Raw genomic sequence first — 24,774 nt, forward strand, 5'->3', positions numbered from 1 at the left:
AACCCAACACAAATTAAGAAGTCAATGCATAGTCAGTATTATAACTATTATAGTGACTACTAATATCATTAACAGGAAATGTACATAAATCATTCAACACTAATACTCTAGCCAAGTGAAGTGAAAAAATGAAACATTGGTAACAGACATGTTTACTCAATGCCAAAACAAACTAACTGTGAAAAGTAGGACACTCAATGCATTTGCCATTCCTTTGGTCTCCATCATTCAAATCTACATTTTTTGCTGAAGTGAAGTTATCCGTTTGCACCTCTTCCACTCTTACAGAGCTGTGAGCTCCTTGGAACCCAGGATGACCATGTTTTGAACTTGTGTCCAGACTCTCCAATCCCATCCCCATGACTAGCATCCCTATGAGATCACAGCCCATGCTCTCCTCTGAACCTGGATACAGCCTCCTAATTTTTCTACCCTCTGCACTTCAGGAGCTTTAAGCTCTTTGTTATCTCTGAAAGAAATCAAGTCTGATTTATCTCATGTCTTTAGCATTTGTTGAAAAAATTAATTAAATGAAATGAATCACACCATCAATGGGCACTATTTTACTCTGTGTGTGTCGGGGGGTGGGGGGTGGGGCGGGTTGTCTGAGAAGAAATAGAAGCTAATACAATCCAATTCAATAAATCTGTATGGCACATGTATTTAGTGGCAGACACGGGTAAAAACTGAGGATATAACCTTCCGACTGATGAAATCAGGATACGACACCTGGTCAGTAATATCTATTACACATGATAATCGCAGTATTCATTTGGTTTAACCCTCTTCAATGTCTGAGAAGACAGAGGCCTAGGATCACCCAGAGAAAGCAGAGGGGAGACTAGAGCTCTTCCGTACCCTGCATGCTCACACAGGTCTGTTTCAGGAACGATTTTTTTCCCTTATGATGCAGCTCTGAATCACATCCAAAAAGGGTAAGAAGAACGACCAGACAGGCCGGATAAACCACTTTTGTCTCAGTGGCAGCCAGACTCTGCTCAGTAGGTGTGGACAGGATGCCAGCCTCACTAGGAAAGAACTCGTTTGGTCCTTGCGCAAGAAACCGCCGCTCCCATCAATGTGACTGAGGAACAGGGCGATTCCAGTGACACCTGACTCTGCGACATCTGGATTACATAAATGCTAACAAGAAATGGCAAACTGAAAGACAGCCTGTCAGACTTCAGTGCACTGCAGAGAGGCAGTATGTACCAGCCAGACTGGCAAGTCAGCTTGCTTTCCAGCCGAGCTGCATTGTGGGGGTTTCCCAAGCCACTCAGGGTAATGGTAAATCACTCAACAGGCCTTTACTGAGCAACCACAACATGCTGAGCACCATGCTAGGTTCTGGAGATACAAAATGACCTCATGCATTTTATTGCACCGTAAAAAGAGGGGCTTTAGGGAAGAAATTCTCTCATTACTCCTCTCCTTACCCTGCGTGTTTCCCTCCTTCCCCAACAAAACCTGAGAAGAAGGCCCCTCCTCCCAGCGATCCAGTCTCCCATCTATGTTTGTTTCCACCCCTCCTCTGAACACTCCATTAATCAACTCCTTTATCAGCTTCTCCTGCTCTCGCGGTTTTTTTCTTATTACCAATAAAACATTCTCAAGCCTCTCAATTACATGTATATTCCCCTCTACCTCTCATTTCTCTTTCACTGTGACTTCATAGTCAAGCTTTGGAAGGTATTATGTTTCTTTGCTCAGCTGGACTGAACCAAACATGCTCCATGCTCTCCGACCTCTCAGCCTTCCAACAGGACACTCCCTCTCAGCTTTGCCTTCTCCCAATTTCCTTCTTTGCCTAATTAACCCTTATTATTCATTCAGATTCGTCTCAGGGACTACCTCCTCCAGAAAAGCTTCCCCTGACCTCCTAGGTTGGTTTATGCTCTGCTCAGCATCTAGGTAAGTTCATTGAGAATATTCCATTCCATTTGGCCTCTCTCTCCTTTAGATGACTCGCAGTTCATTGAAGGGAAAGGTCATCTCTAGATCCTTAGTTCCTGGTGACCACTGAACTATCAGTAACTGTTCGTGGACCAAATGAGAAATGAAGAAATGTGAGAAGTCCTAGAACAGCTCACAACATGAGCAAAGCAGAGAGCATGTGCATAATGCTTTCCAGATTACAAAACATGTTTTACATATACATTTTATTTGATTTTCCTACTCCTGTGGGACAAACAGCATTATTTTAAATCCTCTTTTCAGCTGAAGAAGCAATAATTCAAAATGATTAAGAGTTCTGACCAGGGTCATACTCTGTAAGTGGTAGGTCTGAGACTCAGATTCAGACCCTGAACTTCACATTTCCTGTTTTCTCCATTCCCTATAAGGGAAGCTCCTCTTGTCCTATTCAAATGAACAAAACACTATAAACTCTCTGCATCAAAACCTGGTATCTGGAAATTAGTCTGCTTGCCTTATGCCTCACCAAACACTTATTAGAAGAAATATAAATTAGTTCTGCTTAATTTTAACAAAAGAAGTAAATCTAAAAAAAGAAAATAATATAGCCAGAATAACAGAGATAGCACTTCTACCTTCCCTTGGTGGGATGGATGATCATAAATTATACTCTCCCACAAAACCTGCAAAACATCTCAAAAAACAAGACTCATGATGACATGTCACAGATCTTCCCTGTGACTCATTTATTATTAAAACCGGGAAACCACCATCCTCTCTGGTGAAAGCAGCTTTTATCCAAGAACACCTCTGATAGGTAGCAACTACTGAATCTCTGACAAGCTGTTAATACTCCCTCAGCCCCTCCAGGTCTCACGTACCTGTTCATTCAGTGGACAGCACACAATCCATAACTATCTAACTCCCCTCTTGTTAAAACCTCTACTTGCTTGTCCCATTGTTCTTCCATTGCAGTCATTTGGAAAAACTCAATTCTGGGCTAATCCAACTATCTGCCTTCTTGGCTCCTACCCCAAGGTTTCTAAACATAAATGGAGAAGAAGCATTCAACTGTGTGGACTAGTGTTTATGGACTCCAACCTCAGCTTAGTCTGACCAGCTATCTCTCTCAACCCCTTTCAAAGCCAATTTCTTAAGAAAGTTGTCTGCTTCCTCCTTATATTTCATCACTCCTCTCATTCTTCAGTCCACTGCCACTGGATTCCACTTCTGACTCTACCAGTTTTGCCAAAGTTCATAACCACCAGAATATCATGCAATCCCAAGGCTACCTCCCCATTCTTATCTCACTTAAACCTTCCTGTCACATAACTCCTGATTCCATTCTTCTTAAGAGTCTCTTCTCTTGGCTTTCCTGCTTCCACACTCTTCTAGCTTTTCTACTTCCTTGTCAGCCACCGAGATGGAATTATCTTTGAAGTTGTTCTTCTGCTCAACATTTACATGCTATTATTCTTCAGGGTCTTAGGATCATTCTTCCCCATTCTGCCCACATCTCAGAATGATCTCATTCATTGTCTAATGGCTACAATATGTGCTGGTGTTTTCTTTCCTCGGTGTTTCTATGGCTCCTGGGTGATATCACCATTGAGCATACTCCCTTCTTCTTGGCTTGTCTCCCCCCAAAAGGCTAGGAACTCCCTGAAGGCAGAGGCCATCTCTGTATTCCCAGTTGGTAGTGTGTTCTGGGCTTTCAGTAACCATTTTCACCCTTGTTCTTTTTTTTAAACTTCAGACCTATACGTCCCCACCGTCTAGGAACTTCCCCATTAGGTGCACTTGATATGCTAAAAATAGAATTCATCACCTTCCAAAGCCCAAAACATTTCCTCTTCCTATGTTTCCTTCTTGAAGGAGTTGAGAACATCATCTACCCAGCTGCATAAATCAAGTCCTGGAACTCATCCTTAGCAATTGTCTTTTTCTAACTCTATCCAGTCAATTAATAAGTCCTGCCAAATTCTAAATATCTCTTCAGTGTGACACCTCTATTTTATCTCCATTATCATGGCAGGTTTGAGGAAACAAACAAACAAAAAAAAAAAGTGGGGTAAAGCTGGGCATAGGGTACATGGCGGGGGATGGGAAGGCACTTCGAGTTTAACTCCAAGTCTCCACCCACCACCTGCCATCCCTGCAGTTTGTCCTGGAGACCTGGAGCTACAATGCATTCAATAACAGTATGTTTGGGTTGCCCAAAATAAGATTTTGTGGAATAAGTGACATCACTTTCAATTGGTTATTTTCTTCTTACCCAGCCAAACAATAGTGTTTTTTCACAAATAAAGAAGATACAGGGCTAAACAGAAAACAGGCTCTGCTCTCTTTATAAAGTCACTACAATGAACGATGATCCCCAGAGGAGTTGCAGCTGAGCACAGTAATGCTTTAATAGAACCATCAGAGTACAGTTCTGTCACACTTGAGAAATTAGACAATATTTCAGGGAAACAAGCTAACCTGGGTATTTGTGGAGGGTGAAGGTTAGGGGGAAGGGAGGACAAGAATAATGAGAAACATACCAGGCTTAATAACACATGGCGTAGTTGACAGATTATTGATTCATCATTAAAACAGCACTAATATAAAGTTAATGAAAAACCACAGTGTAATCAGGAAGTACCTTAAGTCAGTAGCTTCTAAGAATTCATTGTTATGGCACCTATATTTACCGAAAACTCTAAGTAGTAACAAAAGTCATGAAAGCAATGATAATATGGAAGGATTTGGGCATACACAATAGAAAGAGATAAGAAAAATGTACTGGCAAAAATCTACAAAGACAATTCTGTGACTACACTAAAACCTTTGAATTATATAATTTAAATGGGTAAATTTTATGGTTTATAAATTATATCCCAAATAAGCTGTTTTTAAAAAAGAAATCTGCAAAGCTACAGGAATATTGACCATTGTAAAAAAAAAAAAAAATCAATCAACATTTATCAGTACTCACAGGAAGAACAAGTAATTTTCCTTCTTCCCATAGAAGAATAACTAGAAGCAAAAATCACTTTTAGATTTCTTATTACAGAAGTAGACAAACTACTACTTATAACCAAGAACAAGAAAAAAAATGCATTGTCCAAACATTTAAAGAAAGCAATCTGTCAATGCCTATACTGAATACTGCTGTAAATACACTGTTTTCAGCACCTGAAGACTCTGCTTGGTGAGCTTATTATGTTTTCATAAGCACAACAGCACATTGGGGAGTTCTCACCAAACTGGTATGTTTTTTAAAAATTACAAAAGTTTGTATCACCAAGAACTATTGTAAGCTCAAAAACAAACAAACAAACAAAAGAATGTAAGCTTTAATAACTAGAGAAATAATTACATATAGAAAAGATGAATTCTGGGTCAGTAATCATTTCCTTTTCAAGACAGGGTTCCAAGAACAAGTACAAATGATGGATGAAAAATAGGAAAGCCCTGCTGCTAATAGGCACACACCCATTTGTGCTGGTGCTTGTTGGAAAAGAGTCAGGCTGAACATCTTTTAGTCTGAAGCAGAAAAACGAGTAGAGGCAGGGTCATCTCTAAATCACTTAAAAGAGGTAGATGTCAAAGTGGAAGGCAGGTGTATGCCCAGAATTTGATTCACCAGAATAGAAATTGATCCTTTGATACCACTTAGTTTTGGTTGATCAAGCAAAACAATTCAGCTGATGAGAAGCAAAGCAAAAACCTATCCTTTCATTTCTACCCTTGGAGATAACTCACACAAATCCAAGAAACCAAACATAACTCACTTTGGGTTTTAAAGATTGGAACACATTAAATCCACTGTGACTCAGCACATGGGTTTCACTTACTTAACGTTGTTTGAAACCAGGTTTACATAATATGACTATACACCATAAAAAAGAGCCAAAAAGCATACAGGAAGAACGAGGCAGGAAGGGTCCTGCCCTTGGAGTTTACAGTTTTAGGTCTAATCTCAACTCCAGGGATTCTCCACCCCCACCCCCACCCAAGGAAACCAATCCAATCCCTGTTGAAATTAAGGAGTTGCCTTTAATCTTTACATACCTACCTTCACATGCCAGGTATGCTTTTCAGCTAACATTTAGTGAGTACTTACTAAGTACTTTATATGCATTATATCATTTCCTCATCACAATAGCCTTATAAAGTAGGTTTTTATATTATCTGCATGTCACAAATTCAGAAACTAAGGTTTAGAGAGATTAGTGATGTGCCCATGTGAATCAACTACTGGGTGGCAGAGAGGGGACTGGGAGGCTCCAGGTTCTTAATGTACACTGCTGCCTCTCTGAGCTCAACTGGGCATCCCGTGAAGTAACCACAGTGATCAATGTACATGGGAGGCTCCTCCAATTAAAGCTGCTTTATCGCTCACCTTTTCCTACCACCTGTCTCCCTGGGAGCATTGACAGTAAAAATCTTGAGATCCTTGCTACTCAAAGTGTGGTCCATGGACCTGGAGCACATTGATGCAAATGTAGAACCTTATCCACATCCCAGAATCAGAATCTGCATTTTATTAAGACACCCAGGTAATACATATGGACATTAATTTGAAAGGCACTGGTTTTAGACTAGCTCCAAAATGATATATTTGCTTTAATGACAGGAAGAAAGAAGGCCTAAGAGGGAAAATATGACAGAGGTGTTAGACTCAGTGAGAACAAAACTAGTTTCCTCTAGCTGTATCAGGACCTTATTTCACCTGAGAAATGGCACACAGAAATTCATAAATGATCCATAAAGATCTCTAGGGAACTGATCACAGAGGCAATAGCTGAAACTATAGGGAGTATGCCTAAAGTTCCTCTCCCTGCTAACACTTCCAAACACATGACGTTAGAAGCATGTATCATGAAGCTCATAAAAATATATTGTCCTTGGCAAATAATCACCCATCAGGCAAAGAGGAGAGCTATGCTATGGACTGATAAAACTCAAGATCTATAATTTCTACCACCTTCGTTCACAATCCACGTCACTTCTTATCAAGATAACTTTATCCTTTTGAACATTAACACATTTTTGAAGCACAATACGACACTAAAGTAAACTTAAATTTGAGCTATTTCAATAGGGTTTGTGGTTTTAAATGGCACAGCTACATTTTGAGACAGAAAGTGGCCTGTATTTTTAGCCAAGAAGTGCAGGAGAGTAACCATCCTTTCACAGGAGACATGAGTTATCTTGGTCTATGAGTCGGAATCTAAGGAAGCATTGGAGGGAATTAACTTTTGCTCAGTCTTTCTTACCTGTTTAAAGAATTATGAAACCCAACAATTCCACATTTAAAAGCCATGCATATAACTGAAAGTGGTCTTAGTAGAAGGTCAGATGTATATTTGCCAGCAAGCAGCCAGCAGTCCCAGCCTGCTAGTCGGTCTACACTTGGAGTCTGGTGTTCGGACTGAGGACCGCAGAACAAGGCAAACCATGGAAAGTCAGAGAATAAGGGCCAGGTCAGAGAAGACTTTGAAAAACATTATGAGAAATGGTAGAAAAAAATCTGGAGTTTTTAGGCTGAACCAAAATGAGAGGCCTTTCAAATACCTCAAGACCTATGGGTGGCAGCAGAGGTCTCCTCTGCAGTTCCAGGGCATAGAGCTGGGACACAGGATGGATGTTCTAGAGAGGCCATGCCACTTCAGCATCAAGGACAACTTTCTAACACATTGAGCTCCCTAGGAGGGAAAGAGCCCTGAAAAGTGGTGAGCTTCCTAAAACAGGAAGCGCGCCATCCGAGAGCCTGGATGGAACTGGTTTGGCACTCTCGAGAAAAGCCTCCGTCCTGGTCTCAGGGGCTGCACCATGTGTCCACTTCAACTCTAGAATTCCACGCCTGACTCTTCCTCCTCCAGCCCTGGGCAACCCCTGGGGCCACTCAGAGCAGAATTGCCCCTTGGCCTCCATTAGCACAGGCTGATGGGAGGGAAAAGTTAGCACTGAACTAGCAAAAAGGGAAGGAAAAAGGCGACGAATTTCCTGGGTTGTCTGGTATTGTAACAACTAGCATGGAAGTCAAGACCAGTTTGGATGTTGAAGACTGACAAATTCAACCTCAAGTAGTAAGAGGCAGTGTCTCTAGGGGGCATGCAGTGGAGAAGTATGAGATCTAGCCCTCAGATTAGGTACTTTGCAAGTCCTGAGACAGCTACCACCGCCAGCACCCTTGACCTGCTCCATGTAGAATGTTTCAGTTGGGGCCTAATGAGCCCATCCACATTCTTTCCTTCACATGTAGGTCAGTTCCCTTGTTGCCCCAGTTATGTATTTTTTCTTAAATTAACCCTCTATCCACAAAAAATAAAATCACAATGAGATACCATTAAAAAACATTACCCCTGTATCTATGCATTAAGGAAAAAGCTCTACCCATACTCTACAGAAAACTGCTAAAACCTCAGACTAAAGCAGAAGCATAACTTTGGACTTATCAGCATTTATTTGAATACTGGTACTAAGTTTACTGTGAACTTTGTGATTCAGTCACATTGTCAATGTTACAAATCAGTTTATCTAAATCTCTCCGAGCAAAGGTGGTGGGTATCAAACTTGCCCAAGAAGCATCTTGCTTACATCAGGAAATCAGTGGATCATTTTAACAAGTCAAAATAAATGGCACAGTAACGGATCAAAAGGCCTTCACCACACTCTTATTCCCCAGATGATACTACTTTTTGTCCTCAGTTAATCAAGGCTTACCTACACAACTGTTGTCCCAAGAATTTCTTACAATTGATACCTCTATAAAATCAGATACAGTTAGGAAGCTCACTCCCACTTTGCACTGCCTTTGTATCAGGTGCTAGGATGGGGTTTAGGAGCACAAAGGTCAATAGCTCTCTGTCAGGGACTTTAAGTACAGAGGAGGAAACAGGCTTTTAATTGTTAATTCTCAGAGTGGGAAGACAAGTCCACTGAGAGCCCTGAGGAGGAAGTGCTCAATCTGGGGGCTGGGGGCTGGGGGCTGGGGAAAGCGACTGCTGGAAAGGCACATTGGAAAGGAATCTTGAAGACCAAATAGGAGCTCACTGAGCATACTCAAAAGGAAAGCACGTTTCAGGAAAAAAGAAACAGCTGCAGTGTCTTGGAATATGCAATCTAAAGAACAATAAAAACTAACCCTGATATCTAAGCAAGAGAGCAAAGTAGAATGAGAGCCGTGAGGATTGTCCTCAGATACCTGGGGGACTATCTGTCTAGGCATTGCCTTCTCCCCTGGAGGAGATACTATGAGAATCAAGGGGGGAGGGGTACCTACAAGGGTGTACATTTCACTTTACTATGTATAAGAACATTCCAGAAAACAGAACTACTAGACAAGGAAACTAGTTGCTTTGAGTGGGCAAGTTTACATCATAATTATGTAGTTTTAGAGTCAGGTTGGGTTCTAATTCTAGCTTAGTTCACGGTAAGTGCTTAATAAATAGTAGCTACACATATTGGGAGCTGTTGAACTCACCATCACACTGTGAGTTGCAACACCACACCAGCAGTCATCTATGGTAATGTCTCATGCATAGGGTAGGAAGGTGAGACCTTGAAAGCTACCCCCCAGCCTGGGGCTCTCATTTGATTGTCTCTGCCCACTTCTGACCTGGCTTTCTTCCCTCAGCTCCCCAGGACAGACACTAAAGAAATGTCTATCAAAAACCTGCTATGTCGATGTTAGTTATCATTACTATCATTATTATCGATTCCTCTAATATTATTTTTCTACTAACTTGATCATCCCTGGTTTTGTTATATTCCTGTGAGTGTGTGTATATGTGTATGTGTGTGTTTAATAGAATGCAAATATTCCTGTAAGCAAACTCAAATCCTTAATGGGGCTTAGATAAGTCATAAAAACTGAAATAACATTCTATAGTTTTTTATAAATGACACTAATAATAATAGCTAGCACTCACTTAACATTTATTAAGCACCAAGCACTGTGGTAGACCTTTTATATACATTATTTCATTAATTCTCATAAGAATCCTGCAAGATAAGTGCTAATATTATAATCTCCATTTTATTGATAAGGAAACTGAGTCTTAGAAAAGTCAAGTAATTCACTAAGCAGTGGTCTAACCTAACAATTTTGCAACACAGTTTATAATAATCTCATGTTAACAGGTGTGTACGCCCACATAATTTTTTAATTTGAATATTTTATTTGAATCTTAAGAAGAGGAACTCCAGCAAACAAATATAGGTTCCTTAATCTAATCAACAGGTGACAACATTGAGCTCATTTGGTCTTAATCTCACACTGTAGGACACTGTTGAGAAGAAAGGGCCCACACAATAACCAACCAGTTTATGTTCGACTAAGTGGTCTTTGAGCATCAAGTTAATATCTCCAGCTTTCTCACCTAATGTATGATTCTGTTCATATGAAATGTTCAGCATGGGCAAATCTAGAGTCCGAAGTAGAACAGGAGTTGTCCAGGGCCAGCAGAGGAAAAAAAGGAGAGAAGGGAGAGTGGATACAAGGTTTTGTTTGAGGCTGATAAAATGTTCCACAATTAAATAAGACTCATAGGTGCAGAGAACAGGCTGATGGTTCCAGGGTGTTGGGGGACTGGGTGAAAAGGGGGAAGGGATTTAGAAGTACTGATTAGCAGTTACAAAATAGTCACAGGAATGTAAAGTACAGCATAAGGAATATAGTCAATAATATTCTAATAGCTGTATATGAAGCCAGGTGGGTAATAGACTTACCAGAACATCACTTCATAAATTTTATAAAGTTATAACCAATATGCTGTACATCTGAAATTAATACAAAATATTGGGTTGGCCAAAATGTCTGTTTTTTATTTTTTCCATAAAATAAAAGACACATTTTTCATTTTCACCAATAACTAGTGATTTGGATATTCTGAGCATGTCAGCTATCTCCTACTGTTGGCTTCTAGTGGGAAGAGGCCAGGGGTGCTGCTAAATGTTTTCCAATGCATAAGACAGCCCCACAGCAAAGAATTATTTGGCCAAAATATCAATAGAACCAAGAAACTTCACAAACCACTTTTGACACATTCAATCAGTCATAGCACCTTCTCCATACACTGCACAAATCGTTTTTGTTTTGTTTTTTTTCCGTTTCAGTTGCATTTTTACCTTTCTTGAAATACTAAAGCATAATATGCTGAAAACATTGCATATCTTCTTCCAGCTCCAATATTAAAATGGCTACACAAAAATTCATCAATTTTGATTTTTTTTAATGCACGCTTATATGACAGTTGTCACAATACATTCTAACAAAATTGTTTTGAATGAAGTTAAAAAAAAAAAACTAAGCATTACTAGAGCCATCATAGAGAAAAAACATAACAGATTTTGTGGCCAAGCCAATAATATTGAATATAAACTGTAATTGAGTAAAATTTTTAAATTTTTTAAAAAGGAGAGAAAATGTTCTACAATTACATTATGGTGATGGTTACACAACTCTGTAAATACACTAAAAAACACTGAATTGAACACCTTAAAGGAATTGACTTTGTGACCTGCAAGTTATACCCTATTAATAAAGCTGTCAAAAAACAATTTCCAGGGTGCAGTATCAGTGATCTTTAGTCACTCGTGTGGCTCCTATCTTCTAGAACAAACATGGAAACGAGATGTGCAATAAATAAGCCTGTATCCAAGAACAAAATGTTCACACAACAATGATGAGAATGCAAATCATGCCTGTGAAGTTGAAAGTTTTCCTTGGAACTAGTAATAGGCCTTCAGGATCTTTCTCAAAACATCCTGAGATAAGTGCTGAATGGTCTTAGCTTTTGATTTTTACCAGCCCAGGAAAAACAGAAATATTATTTCTTTCATCATTACTAAACTGTTTTTAAATGATTGGAATGGAATGTTAGAAATAGCAGCAATGGGGGAGCCAAAAGACCTCAAAAGACCCCAAAAGTTCCAATCAAATCTACTAGAACCTTCTGGCTTTTGAGACACAATCATTCTGGGCTTCATGGAGTCAACTCTTTCAAGTTCTCTTCCATCATTATTCCAGTCAAACCATCTCTTCTAAGGACTGTCTCAAGGTGTGAGTTGTCCCTTTCTAAACATTATCAACTGCTCTTAGACCAAGGAAGCGTTATCATGACCCATTGGAATTCCGTGAAAGTGCCTTTCCTGGACTGATGCTTCGAATATTTAAATGACCTTCATCCCACATTCCTTTTTAAATAAACTACCTACTTTATAATTTTATTAGCTACAACATCTGACTAAAATTTTCAACCTAATGCATAAAAATCAAAAGAGAGTTAATTGTCTCCAAAGTAAAAGTATCCTCTCCTTTACAAAAACTGCTCTTGCCTCAGCTCTGGCCTGTCACTCCTAATCTATTTTAGTTTTTATTATAAAACTTATTTTTTTCTTAAAAGAAACCTTAAGTTTATAAACTAAAATATTTGAGGAAATTAAAATCATTCTTAGAGCCACCAACTTAAATGGAATACTCATATGGGTGATGTTAACCTAGTACTAAATTTGGTTATGTCTTATTTTCATTCTTTTTCTCTCCATGAGTAGTTTTTATCTTTTTTAATATAAAGAGATCATGTTTAGAATATTCACAGGCAGAAAAGTGTAAGAAAAAATATGTTAGCAGAAATTCCCACCTTTAAAATAATCACTAAATCCTATTAATTTAAGTTGACTACCCTTTCTGCTGTCTAAGCATAGCACCCAGAAAGAGGTATATTTTAGACAGGGCCAAGTCTGTGACATACAAATAGTTTGATATCCAGTATTTTAATTAAAGATCTAGCATCACCATTTCCTTAAATTATAATTTATTGTAAGTAAAATTATAATAGTTGCATAATGGTCCATCATGTAATTTCCTCTTCTACTGTATGTTTTATTTCCAACTTTTTATGATAATAAATGATGCTTCAATGAGTATTTTTGTACTGAAAGCTGCACACTCCTCCCTAAAACATTCCAATCTACCACCCTATTCCTTTTGTGACGTCTTCTAATTGGTTTTAGGAAGAGAAAGTGCTTCCCCATCCGAAAATCAGAATTCTTATTTGAATTCTTTTTGTTCCTTTTTTTCTTAACTTGGCTTCTTAATCTATGGGCCATGTTTTAATATATTGTTAATGATTCCAAACTTATTTGTCACATGTTTAAATTTAAGCAAAATGTAGGTGATCTGCCCAACATTTTCAAATGCACACTTATGTTTTTAAAGAAAATACATACCTCATATTCTTGGCTTTCCACTAAGCCCCAGAATGCCTTCAGGACTGACAAAATAACCAGAGTTTTGATTATCAGCAGGAAATCACACTGGGCAGGAATGAAGAGGCACTCACAAAGGCCAAATTCAAGCTAAACAACAGGAACCAAGTTCCTTAGTTTCAGTGCTTCATTATTAAGAGTTCCAAGATTGGTTTATGTAGTTGAAAGTTTTCAATGCTATGGGCTTATTCTCCAATGTGGACTGGTCACCACTGGTCTCATTTACTCACCATGGGCCACCTCCATATCCTGCCTTTGGTCACCATGTTCTTGCCATTGGTCACCAGCTGAAGAGTTGAAAAAGAGCACACGCTCAATGCCCCCCAACCCAGTAGAAAAGGAAGACAAAGGACACGCCTTACTGGTTGACCGTGGATCAATAGAAGCATCTTCAAGTATGAAGAGCAACTGAGATGTCAGTATTTACATGGGTGCTTCTCATTAATAATAAATAGCTGATTATATTTCCCAAGAACATCAACTTCTTGGGTCAATTTTTCCCCCCACCACAGCACCCTTCCAAGGCACAATACTGTTACTGCTGCTTATTTGTTGCTATGACTTGAGACAAATTACATAACCTCCCTGGGGCAGTTTCTGTATGGGGGGGGGGGGGAATGGGGATTATAAAGACGACTGACCCCATAGGGTGGTTGTGAGGATTAAGTAAAAGGCTTAGAACAGCACTGCCCTTAGGGAATGTTTTCTGAGTGCTAGGTAGTATTATTGCTTTTACCACTGCCTCGGGTTCTCCTGCCATGACTACTGGGGGAAACAAGTTTGTTTCTTCAGAATGAAAGAGTGATGCGGGGGTGGGGGTGGGGGACTGTGGTCAGATCAGACCTGGAGTAAAATCAGTCCTCAGCCTTTGCAACTTCCCCAGGAAGTCAGTATGTACTGTCATTAACAAAACAGTGAGTTTCTGGGGCAGATGGAATCACAACCTCCCCCGCCTTCTGTCCCTGGTTTTGGATATGAAAGCACAGGATCCATGCATACTGGGCTCTTCAGTGAGCGTGGCTAAGAGCAAGAACCCAGGAGTTAGGCGAGAAAAAGGTCACAGTGGCCCTGGTCATTGTAGCTATTATATGGATCTTCATAAGGCAGAAACTGCAGGTTAAGAGCTGACACCTTCCAAAAGATACACAGTGAAAATTAAGACCATGGGCGGAAATGAGAATGATCTGGGTGTGTGAGTGGAACAGGTGTACAGGTGAAAATTTATCAAGGTTCAGCAGTCAGGAAAACCACCTTTAACATCACAATTACTCCTTAGACGTTTCTTTTTTAGAGTGCTTATGATCTACTACTGACGTTCAAGTTTCCCAGTGTTTCGAGTGTGGGCCAATTCATGTTGAAATAATTGACCTAAGGATTTGTGTCCAACTTCAAAGCTCAGATTCATTTTAAAAGGAAATAAGGTTCACATACTTCTGGATCATCAACTAGATTCACAAGCCTTCAAAAGTTAATGAGACATCTGGAGTACTTTGAATGTCAACAAGAAAGTATGTTGGATAAAAAGTAATAAACTCAGCCCTGGCTGGGTGGCTCAGTTGACTGGATCACTGTCCAATACACCAAAAGGTTGTGGTTCAACCCTGCTCAAGGCACATGCTAAGTTGCAGGCTCAATCCGGTCGAGGCGTGTACAGGAGGCAACCAACTGATGTTTCTCTCTCACATAGATGTTTCTCTTTCTCTCTCTTTCTCCCTTTCTCTCTCTCCCCCTCCCTCCCTCCCTTCCTCACTCTAAAGTCAATAAAAACATAGCCTTGGGTGAAGATTAAAAATATATATAAATTAATCAACTCAAAAGGTTAATTTAAAATTAGGGGAAATGAAAAAGTGCCTGTCCCTATTTGATTTTTGCAAAAAGGGAGAAATATAACAAAATGAAACCAGTCTGGCAAGATGAGAACAAATATCGCAATGCATGTTCCAGATCTAGAATCAGGAGTAAGATTTACTTAGATATGTTATCCCAAAATTACAGATTTTGAACACTCTGCAGTCTTTTTTTCTCCCCATGTTTGAAAGAAATTATTTTAATGAATATTCTTTGGGAAAACAATAAAATTTGGATTCTAGGGAGTTTCCCCTCTTATTCTATCCTTTGCCTCATTGTTTATTTCTGTTTCTAATCAGTGGTATTTTGTTTTGTCATCATCTCTAGAAGTAAAGGACATGAAGCACTTGCAAACATGGAAACTGAGACATACCAGACATAAATGAGCTTCTGAAGACTTTTATCCATGCAAAATAAGCACAAACAAATAATTAATGAGAAAATGTCTTAACGTTGTTCCTTTAAAATCATTGGGCAGCTACAATCAGGTTGACAAAAGTCTTCCTTTAAAATTTAAATTAATAACATTTAATAATTAATAGCACATACATGCAGCAATAGCATATATGAAGCAAGTCGTAGCTTGTAGATTTGCTGTTAAAGAGAGCACCTGCAGAGCACGTCAGTGATGGGGCTTGCATAGCTGGGTCTTAGGGGTGCAAACTACAGTCTGTTCTGTAATTCTGAAACGGCAGACAGCCATAACTTGACAACATCAGCCTCAGCAGAAATGGGAATTGGAATCCTTAAAACTTAGTAAATCACCTCAAAGAGGGTTTTTTAGTGCCTACGCCTGTCTCCATTCTCCCTTGATTTTATTTTTTTTAAGCGGAGTTGAAGAGGAGCGAACAGACCCTCTCTGAAACACTGTATTTCACAGCAGGAAAAAAAAAGAGGAGACGAAAACAGCAATAACAGAAACACAGTACCACATTTTAAAACATTAGTACATTACCTTGAACAAAAGCATTCTTAAGATAATATAAAATGAAAAGCATATCTCCTAAAGTGTTGAAAACTTTAAAACATCATCAAACTGAACTCTTCTTATAGAACAATTTCACGCTGGATGGCTTCCGTGACGGATTCCCAAAGGGGACATTGCTCTCTAGATCTTTAAGTTAATGAAATTAAGGAAAGTTTTCTCATGATACTTAGTTTTATTGACTTAATTTTATTTTACTACTAGTAGCAATACTTTCATATCTTACAAGGCACATGCCCTCTTTATAGTCATATTTACTCCTAGAGTAACCTCGGATTCTGAGGACCCACTTAAAAACAGTGACAATAAGGAAGGAATTCGGTCTAGCTTAAACCACCTGTACTCTCTGCCCACATCAGTTGTTAGGCAGGTACTTTATGAGGCATTCTAGAAAAATGCCAGACTTTTCAAAGAGAAAATTAAAACGATATTCTGGTTCATTGTAACTCTGAGGAGTAGGCCCCAGGAAAACCACGCATTGGGCGCGCACGCGCGTGGGAGGAACAACACCGCTAGCTGGAGCGCAACACCCTGCTGCCGAATGTTCATAAATAAAACCAACTGTGTATACAATCATAGTTACTCCTAGAAGATTTAATGGGGGGCGGGGGGGGACCAAAAAAAAAAAAAAAAGTAATTCTGGAAAAGGAACTGAAAATGCTAATAATCAAGTACAAATCTCTAGACCGCAAATCCAACTCACATAGGACATTTCTTCTTGGATTCCACTGCATGTAAGAGTGTCAAACAATGCATTTATTATAAGGAGAATCATACCCCTCCAACCTCCGCCGTTTTGTAAAACAACACAGCAACAGCACAAATGCTGTGCTGTCACTTCATAGCCCAGTGAGCACAGAAAGAAAATCTGACATGCAGCACAAAGTTCAAAATGTCATGTACTAACCTGGTGCCCCTGTGAAAAGAGCCGCTTCATGCTGCCTTAACGGAAGATTCCTTACTATGAAACTAATCTCCAAAGCAGCTGATGGTGGAGAGGGGGACAAACAGTGACAACCCTGGGAATCCACAGACACAGGGAACGCAGTCAGTTCCCTGGTTTTGGCCGCCTCCCTAAAGGCAACTTAAGTCAAAGCCAAGCCCACAAAGCACTTCAGCCTATAAGCTTTAGTAATGAACTTGAAACCACACCCCACATGTTAACTAGACTCTGGCCTACTGTGGGAATTATAAAATCCACAGACAGAATGAGCAGAGGCTTCAGGCTTTGTTTTTGTACTTGCTGTTCAAGAAAACCATAACACACAAACATAAAGAGAATTCATACCCTTGTTCCCCTCCCGATACTGCACTAAAATGACTCATTTATGTTAAACAAGAGGAATACAGTCTGCATTCCATTAGGGCCATGAATTGAGTCTCACATTGTGGTGGTGGCAGTAAAACATACAACACTGCACCTTCACATTGTACAAGAGGGACACATGACATTACTGTTTCTGAGTCTCAGAGTCACACATCATCTGTACTTTCAGATTTTGGGAGGATCTACAAAGGTCTAAAAGCTCATTAACCACTAAAGTTTAAAAACTAAGTTCAAAAAATTTTTTCTCAAAGAATCCTCTGACTTCTGATTCTGATTTGGTGTCTGTAAATCTTAAAATCATTCATAATTCAAATTTCATAAATATATGATGAAAAGATTTTTGGTAGTTTTGGAGTTTTTTATAGTTTAAAATGGAACGTAACATGATTCAATATGATTTCAAAGTATAGAATTTAAATTTATTTTAGGAAAGTGTAATTGATAATTTCCTTAAGGTGTTTATAACTTAAAGGTCAATAATGTTCCAGCATATTGCCTCAGAAAGAATAAGAATCCATGATCTGCTTTTTAATATAATGTGTCTACAATATACACAGAGTTCCCCTAGCTTTCAATTCCAAGAAGAGTTTTAATTCTAATAGCTTGATTTCTATTTTATTTTAATAAGAGCTATATAAGATAATGGTCAAAGTTACCTAACCTTATTGTTTCTTCTAAGCCATAAGTTTAGATCAAGTGTTCCAAGAAAAACTTGATTCACTTGTTGCCAAATAGATTTACATGTATTTCTCCTAAAATTCAAGCTACTCAAAATCTATGAAACATAAGCCTTTAGCATATTAGCTCAACAAGATCAGGCAGGAAAAACCCAAAGACTCCCTCACATTTGAGGCTCACCTGCCTCCCCCACCCACACCCAGGTCAGGGCTCAACAGCTACTCACGGGGTCACTTTAGAAGGAGAGGTGTGAGTCACCTCAATGAGAAAACTTAACTCGAGGTCTGTGGCCCCTGCCTTAAAAAGGAGTCAGTACCCCACCTGGTGGCAAAACTAAGAAAAGTCTAGAACAGTTAAAATCTGATGTTGGAAAAAAACCAAAAGAAAAGACTAGATTATGAGAGTACATTAATGTCACATACAATGCGTAATAAGTATCATGAAAAGATTTTTCCCCACAAGAGCACATTATTTCTATGGGATATAAAAATATGCATGCAAAAAGAAAAAGTAAGTACATTCAAAACCATCTCTTTTATGTGGATCTGGTTTGCAAACATTATGATGATTTGCATTCAAAGAGAAATTCTCTGATGAATAATTGACTTCTCCTTTACCCAAAGATCTGAAAAAAAAAATTCCTGTGATGTCAACAGAATCTCTGAAATGAAAGAAATATGGAGTATCTCCAGTTCATCTAGGTCACAGCTGGTGACACGATGTCTCCATGATTCTATAGTAAAAGGTTATATTCCCAGGATTTCTCCTACCCTTCTGTCACAAAGTGTTTCTTTTGTCTCATACTAATTATTTTTGCAAAAACTGACCTCCAATATCTATGTCAATGGAGATGGAGAAAAATTAAACATGGGTTTCAAATTACACTACGTTCTTCAATAAAACTCTAGAGAAAATTAAAGTATCTCTTAAGTGAGCCCAAATCACACTACTGAAACTAAAACTAATAATGATAGCTATGTTTAAGCTCGTACTATTAGCTAGCCCTGGTTCTAAAGTGTTTTATAAGCATTAACTGATTTAAAACTCATCACTCTAGCCCTGGCTGCTGTGGCTCAGTGGTTTGAGCGTCGGGCTGCGAACCAAGTGTCGCTGGTTCGATTCCCAGTCAGGGCACATGACTAGGTTGCACGTCGGGTCCCCAGTTGGGGGCGCGAGTGAGAGGCAACCACACAGTGATGTTTCTCTCCCTCTCTTTCTCCTTTCACATCTCTCTAAAAATAAAAAATAAATAAATAAACAAATATATAAAATAAATTTTAAAAAAAAAACTCATCACTCTATTATTATACCAGTTTTGCAGATGAGAAAAGCAAGGCACCTAATTAGGGTAAGTGTCATGCGAAGATCAAATAGTTAGTGGTAGAGCTGGGATTAGAATCCATGCAGTTTGGCTCTGAAGTCCGTGCTCCTAACCACACACTTGAATGATTTTGCCCTCCGAGTACACAGCATTCGTGGAAGCCTGCCACAGTCCGGTCAAAGCACAGGAGGGGAGATGGTTGGACAAGAACTGCTCCATAGACAGTCCTCACGATGGCGCAGGCTGGATATGAAAGGCTTTTCAGAAAACAGACACAGAAATGAGACCTGGAGGCAATATGGCAGGTAAGGGACCCCCAGGGAGAGGGTACTCGCTGGCCCTGCCAAGACAAAGGGGAAAATGCAGAGCTGGCCACTGGAGGGACCACAGGGAGCCTGGGGAGGCTGGGGGAGCTACAGGGGGAAAAAAAAAAAAAATAGCAAACTGCGAGGAAAGCAGGAGTCCTCTGGTGTCACATCATGGAAACAAAGAGGCGTCGAGAGATTTCAAACCAAGCAAGTGACCAGATGTGTATGTTGGAAAAATATGCAATATTGGTTTCCTTTGTAATCCTAGGCATTCTAATTTTATGCATATAAATTTATGTATTAAACATTATTCTGAAAAGGGATTCATTAGCTTCACTAGAATGCCAAAGGGGTTCTGTGGCACAAATACAAAAACATAAAGAACATCTGATTTAAGGGGGTAGAGAAAAATCCACAGGAAGACATTTTAAAAAATGCCTTCAGAAAAGAGGGGATCTGGAGTGAGATGACCCACAATTCAAACCCAGGACTTTTGACTTGCGTTCTTTCCTCCACCAACTCCACACCCTAAAATAATAAAAGTAGTAATCGCTTCCTTTTTGGCAATAAAGTGCTTTCACATGGGTCAGCTCATTAGCTCACCACAAAGTCCCAGAGCAAGAAAAGGCAAATGCTAATCTCCCTGAGACCTCAGAAATCCACAGATCAAGAAGAAACAGGCTCCTGGGGCCAGAGCGCTATACCAGTCCCTGGGTGGCCGTGGCAATCCACCCCACAGAGCCATAGTCACAAGGGGTGCGAAGAAGAGCAGATCCCTTACAGCACATGAGCTAGAACCTGACCAGGAGAGAAAGGAACGGAGTGCGGAGCAAAATGATCTGTCAGGCTTCCATTTGCAGGCAAGGCAACAAGTTATTGGGATTTTTGGCTCAAAACTCATTTATTTAGTTTTGATCAGGGATCCAGGGTGCATTACAAGATCTACAATATTTCAACTGTTTAATTTTCCTTTGGCTATAACCAGAACAGAAGCCTGCACTTAAGCAATTAGTCTGAAACAAGGCGCTCTCTGTTCCGTCCTCAGCATGCTCACCAACTGGCGTTCATTATTTAATCTGTGATGCGTGTTGCAACAACGTCGCTTATTGTCTTCACATCCACTCCCCTATTCTGCAACATCTGTCATGGCTCATATCTATATTTTATTTTCATTTGTTCTCTTACTTTTACAGGGTAGTTTTCTTAATTACTACAAATTACTCTGAAACCTATTCTAACCCTCCGAAGAGGTAACAACATTTTGTAACTTGGTAATAAAATCTGAAGGTGCACAAGCAGGCACCCTTTTAAGTTACTGCAAATTTATGAAAATTATATATGGTTGGCTAAATAACTTTTTTTTATATATAACTGATCAGTTCACAGATTACTTGGGTCTCTTGTGTGATGTATGCTTTCCTTTTACGCAATAACAAGAATGTGGCCTTCCATGACTGACATAATATGCTCTTCTGAAAAACAAGTTGAGTATTTCATAATGCACATGTTAAAATGTAAATTATTTTGTTTATTGATTGAGCTTGGAGTTCCAAATTTCTCTATTCTTTTCTTTTTTAAATAAGGATACATGGTGAAATTGTCACTTGCCTCTAGTCACAGCCACCAAAAAAGTAGAGTGAGAATTCTTGTGGGTGAAAAAGAAAGTTCAAAATTGGTGTCCAGGCCCCTGGAACAGAAGAGGGGGTAAGGCCTCCAGCAGCTGCTTCTCTGTGGACACACAGACATGGGGACACATGGACTCAACACACTGGTGTCATCCACTCAAAGTGCATCAGAGGGTAACCCCCAGCCGCCCGCACTGTCGGGGTGAAGGGACTGAACCTGCAGCCGCAAACCCATGACACATTACCTTCTAACCACCCAGGAGCACTTCCTTTCTTGCTTGCCCAATCTTAGTAAGGAAGGGCTTCCTGTCACCCTAGCAGGTCTTGTAACCTGAAGCCACTTCCTTTAGTTCCTGCCTTCTTTGCTTTGCACTGCTCTCAAACTACTTCTTCACAAGACCTCTCCCTCCAGCCCAACTACTTTAATTCATTTTTCAACCCCTGGTTCTTCCTCCCCTAACAACATTTCAACCAGAATAGGTACCATGGGAATTTCCCTACCAATTCTCGTCTCTCATGCAAACGGTCTAGACAAGTATAGGTGCCTTATAATACATTCAATGCCTAGTAGTTGTCCTTTGCTAGCTCCCTTCATTAACAGGTCATCATTGCTTAAACTGGCCAGCCTTGTCCACCTTTTCTGTGCATTCACTCAATTCATCCATCCAGCCATTCATTACTTATTGAATATACATCCCCAGCAAGGTGCTAGGCACACAGCACACAACAGAAGATAAAGAATAACTATTTATTTATTTATTTAAAGAATTATATAGGAAAGGGTGAAGCCAATATAATCAATAAAATATACTTTAAAAAAAAGAAGAAAAAAGAAATGTGGGCTTGGCCCTGGGGAAGTTTACAGTTGAATTTTCTTGCCAATGACTTCTCATTCTGCTTTTTCATCGTTAGCCTTCCGCAGAGAGCCCCAAGGCCATGTGCCTGTGCAGAAGTGCCCGCTAATAAACAGGAACCTGTCTGGGGTTTTCCTAACTTTGTATAGAAATTAGGCTGTCTGGTGAATTTCCTTCCTTCGGATATGGTCATCTGTGTTCAGCAGAGATCTACTTTCTGGATTAGTTATATTGAGATGGTCTATTTGCCCTATTTTTCCTCTTCTTTCTTGAGACCAGATTACTTTCCTTTGGTAATTCCTTCAGTTTTTTCATTAAATAAATACCTGGGTGCCCCCAAGTGGCTGATGATTCTTTCATAAAGCAACAGCTGGCTGTACAAGGAAAACCTCCTGGGCGCTCTCCCTCCTGGGAGCCCGTCCAAGATTTACCCCCTCTTCTTTCCCCCAGGCCTGTTACTTTACCTTTCTCTCTCCTAAGCTCCAAGAGCCTTTCTTTTGTCTTTGTAACTTGTTTCCTAAACCCATTTCTTCTACAGCTCAGTTCTTGAAAATAAGATAAAAGGGAAGGGCAGGGAAGGGTAGGGAAGGGAAGGGAAGGGAAGGAAAGGGAAGGGCAGGGAAGGGCAGGGAAGGGCAGGGAAAGGCAGGGAAGGGGAATAACCTCATGACCGTAATATTAACCTAAGAGAAAATGTTATGGATTTGTGCATCAGAAAAGGAACCTAAGTATATTTGCATGTGTTATAACTCACTTAGATATCAACATGCCCAGGAAATAAAATTAGGGACATATTTTCCTTTTTAAATATTCACGATGTGGTATTCATGTTCACAGTATGGTATGTATGTGGGGGCAGGTATAAACAAGACAGGTTGACACAAGTTAACACCAGAGCCTCCTGTGAGGCAGTAAGTACATTTTGCCTGCATTCTCATTTGAGAAAAGGGAATATAGTTTCCCTGATAATATAATGAAATTCAAATAACATGAGAATTAATTTGGTGTTTTCTCATTAAAAGGAATATTTTTTAAGTATTTTTCATCCTCAGGAACAAAACGAACCTTTGTGTTTGTGAGTGCACCTGCAGATTCTCTTTGTAAGGTCTGAAAGGAGACTATGTGGACCTATGAACTGATAAATTGAGAGATATAGAGAAAAAAGGGATTATCAGTTTACCAGTTGCCGAGACAATCAGGCCAGGTTCACAAGCTAACACCACCAAGGAGGTGGGAGGAATGGATTTTTCCTGATGCACAGAATTCCTGGAATCCTCATACAACTGAATTCAGTTAGTACATTAGTAAACCAAACAGCTTGCCTCTGGTTTTCGAACAACCTGTCTCTCACTAGCTTCCCGAATAAAAGCCAAAACCAACAGCCAAAAACAGTACAGCAACAACTATAGCAAAATTCACTTTTATATGCATTTTTTGAATTGTTGTAAAAAACTTTTTATGTCTCCTGCATGCTGACCCAGAAAAGAACTGTCAAGGTGATGGTGAAACTCAGATTGGTCCTGGACCAAAGAGCTTTGACACATTTGCTGATCATTGATTCTTCACATTTATACAAGCACTTCACCGCTGAAGATAGCTGAAGACAAAGAAGAGCACTTATTACAGATCTATTTATATAGTTCTGTTGCCAAGTCCAATGATCCATTTGCACTTAAATTCCCTGCTGCCAGGGAGTTGGTTTGCATCTGTTAAAAAGACCACTTATTGAAATTTTATTACTTAAAATTCCACTGTCTACTGAGTTCCTACTATCTGTTATGCACTGAGAATTCAAGACTGAATAAGACAGACTGTCTCCAGAAAGCTGGCAAACTCATGGAGAAAGCAGACTACGTGGCTGACGAACAAAAGCCTACTGTGTACAAATGAAGCTGTGCATGGAAGTGCCATGCAAACGTGGAGGGGGCAGAAGTGATTCAGCATGCAGGGACAGTGGGTTGTAAGGGAAGGCTCCAGAGAGGTATAGGATGTTTCTCTAGAAGTGGACAAGGGAGGAAGGGCATCCTATTCAAAGAGCCAAAGAGCAGGAGAGCACCTGGTTTGCTGTGGCACTGAGAATCCCTGCAGAGAGAACAATAGAGATAGGGCCAGAGGGAGGGAGGGAAGGAGAGAGAGGGAAAGAGGACGTGTGTATGTGTGCTGGGGAAGCTGGAAGAAGTTGAGAAACCATGTGAGAGCTGCACCGAGAAGGGTCTTGCAATGAGCTGAATGTTTTTGTTCCCCCTCAATTCCTATGTTGAAATCCTAACCCTCAAAAGTTTTGTACTTGGAGATGGGGTCTTTGGGAAAAGTTCGTTCATGAGGGTGGAGCCCTCATAAATGAGATCAGTGATTTATAAAAGAGCCTCCAGAGAGCTCCTAGCCCCCTTTAATAATGCGAGCACACAGTGAGAAGGACTTGGCCATGAACCGGGAAGAGGGCCCTCACCAGAAGGCAACTCTGCTGGTTGCCTTAATCTTGGACTTCGCAGCCTCCAGATGTGTGAGCAATACGTTTCTGTTGCTTATAAGCTGCCCAGTTGGCTATACTTTGTTCTAACAGCCTGAACAGACCGAGACAGACCTTGAAAGCCATGCTAAAGAGTTTTAGATCCAATCTTTGGTGATGGGAAGCACAAAAGGATTGAAGCT

At 39.9% G+C, this 24,774-nt stretch overlaps 1 protein-coding gene across 3 annotated transcripts in view; it reads right to left on the bottom strand.

Moving 5' to 3' along the window:
- The window catches only part of PLD1 (phospholipase D1), a 165,597-nt gene extending 148,544 nt beyond the window's left edge, over positions 1-17,053 (bottom strand). For all 3 annotated transcript variants that reach the window (XM_090273918.1, XM_090273909.1, XM_090273928.1), the window contains exon 1: positions 16,917-17,053. The gene's annotated coding sequence lies outside the window, so the exon portion shown is untranslated. The remainder of the gene's footprint in view (positions 1-16,916) is intronic.
- Between the last annotated feature and the right edge of the window lie 7,721 nt (positions 17,054-24,774).

This window comes from Furipterus horrens, unplaced genomic scaffold (genome assembly GCF_987537825.1).
Source record: "Furipterus horrens unplaced genomic scaffold, mFurHor1.1.pri manual_scaffold_1, whole genome shotgun sequence".
Classification (NCBI taxonomy): Eukaryota; Metazoa; Chordata; class Mammalia; order Chiroptera; family Furipteridae; genus Furipterus; species Furipterus horrens.